The sequence below is a fragment of the Pectinophora gossypiella genome, chromosome 6, assembly GCF_024362695.1.
Source record: "Pectinophora gossypiella chromosome 6, ilPecGoss1.1, whole genome shotgun sequence".
NCBI lineage: Eukaryota > Metazoa > Arthropoda > Insecta > Lepidoptera > Gelechiidae > Pectinophora > Pectinophora gossypiella.
The window spans coordinates 6,056,502-6,058,921 of record NC_065409.1 but is presented as its reverse complement, the minus strand read 5'-3'; the positions used below and the strand labels follow the sequence as shown (position 1 = coordinate 6,058,921).

The 2,420-nt window shown below is 44.0% G+C and overlaps 1 non-coding gene across 1 annotated transcript; it reads right to left on the bottom strand.

Annotated features, from left to right (window-relative positions):
* Nucleotides 1-959: 959 nt before the first annotated feature.
* Nucleotides 960-1,031, bottom strand: Trnaa-cgc (transfer RNA alanine (anticodon CGC)). Its single transcript has one exon. It is a non-coding gene; the product is annotated as a tRNA-Ala (tRNA).
* Nucleotides 1,032-2,420: the final 1,389 nt, after the last annotated feature.

Below are 2,420 nucleotides of genomic sequence, written 5' to 3'. Positions count from 1 at the left end.
CATTAACGTCCCCACTGCTGGGGCACGGGCCTTCCCTATGGATGGATAGGGAGATCGGGCCTTAAACCACCACGCGGGCCCAGTGCGGATTGATGGTTATTAACGACTGCTAATGCAGCCGGGACCAACGGCTTAACGTGCCTTCCGAAGCACGGAGGAGCTCGAGAAGAAAACTTTTTTTTTGTGATCACCCATCCTATGACCGGCCTTTGCGAAAGTTGCTTAACTTCAACAATAGCAGACCGAGCGCGTTTACCGCTGCGCCACCGAGCTCCTCTAACTGTTTGTCCCACATATCAATCAAAAATAAAACGAAATATAAATGTAAATTAGTATATATACCTCCCTTCAGAAGTAGGTATCTTAAACCTAGTAATCTATAGAATGCCCGAGAAAGATATATCAAAACAAACAAAATCCTGAACAAAAATATAAGACGCCACTGGGAATCATCAAATTGAATCAAAACCCCGATCGAGTTAGACAGTGACCCATGAGTTGGATCTAAACTTGTAGTAGAAATTCAAAAACCAAACACAGATACAACTAAAGAATGTCTTGGGAAAGTTTCTCGACGTTTATTGCTGTACGAAAAGTACTTGCGACGCCTATTCGTCTCTGAACAACTTTCGTTAGTTTAAAAGAGATATTTGCCTATATCTGTTTAACCCGCATTGGATGTATCTTACCACCACCTCCTCTATTTTTTCTTTCAAGTCAGAATGTAGGTATATATATGAGTCTTTTCTTATCGTGTGGGTTGTGAGGTGGAATACCAATCTCATCAACCCTGGTGTCATGGCTCATGTAACGACTACATACTTACATCAGTAAGTAGTAACCGGGACCAAAGGCTTAACGTGCCTTCCGAAGCATGGATCATCTTACTTTCAGACAATCAGGTGATCAGCCTGTAATGTCCTAACCAAACTAGGGATCAGAAAGAGATTTGTGTGATATGTCCCCACCGGAATTCGAACCCGGGGCCTTCGGATTGCGAGCCCAACGCTCTACCACTGAACCACGGAGGCCGTTAATACGATAAGACGTATAATGAGTGTGTGTGTGTCATTTTCTACGTAACCGTGCTCGTACTTAGATAGCTTGTCACTTTTTAGCTAGTGTAGTGACGGTATAGCTAGCGTGGAATGTATAGTATATATATGCACCCTCGGGGATACAGGAGTGATTCTATGTTGTTGGTTGAAGCGACAGTCAAACGTAGAACTAAATAAAAAACATGGTAGCAAGCCTGTAGGATAATAACCTATTATTTTAAATAAGTACAAGGCGTTTACTCATCTACAGGCGTTTCATATAACACCACCATCTTATTGAAATAACACATTATGAAAAAACCCATAAAACGGCTTTCAACTGTGATCCGGACGCAATATATCTCAGTAGGTGGAACGGGAGTGAAACTCGCTCGAGGTTCGATTCCCGGACCGGACGATAAAGCGTGTGAAAGATTCATCACAGCCCCGCGGGGCCGATTGCTCTTCTAACTTGCCGACCCTACGCCCCCGCACTCCCTCATATCATATTTTTCAAAATTCCCTCAACAAACTTCAGAATTTTCCGACTATGATAAGTATCCGCGTCGTATTGAATCGGCGATATCTCCTCGGCTATATTACGTGTTCTTCGGACATTAAGGCCTTGCTCTAGAGTAACGTAACATGGCCGTTATTTATATCTTAAAATGCTACTAAGTACATACATGAGGAGCTCGGTGGCGCAGCGGTAAACGCGCTCGGGCTGCGATTGTTGAAGTTTTCTTCTTTCGCATAGGCCGTTCATAGGATGGGTGACCACAAAAAAAAAGTTTTCATCTCGAGCTCCTCCGTGCTTCGGAAGGCACGTTAAGCCGTTGGTCCCAGCTGCATTAGCAGTCGTTAATAACCACCAATCCGCACTGGGCCCGCGTGATGGTTTAAGGCCCGACCTCCTTATCCATCCGTAGGGAAGGCCCGTGCTCCAGCAGTGGGGACGTTAATGGGCTGATGATGATGATGACATACATGCCTCTATTTTCTTAATGTCCCTCGGTTATCTTTACATTTACGTCTTTTTCTTCTAACGTGTGGGTTGTAAGGTGGATTACCTACCAACCTCTACAACCCAGTAGGGCTAACATTCGCAACATGATTAAAAATTTACATGGTTATTTTATTTTTGTCGATTGATGCTAATAATAATATGTGAACCCAAATAACTCATGTCGTTCTGTCTCTTCTTCTATCGTGTGGGTTGTGAGGTGATTACCAACCCCATCAACCGTGGTGTCAGGGTTATTATTGAGCCGCCAAAGGCACCTGACGTGACTCATGTAACGACTGCGTACTTACATCAGTAAGTAGAAACCGGGAGGAATGGCTTAACATGGCTTCCCAAACACGAAAACACACATCACACGC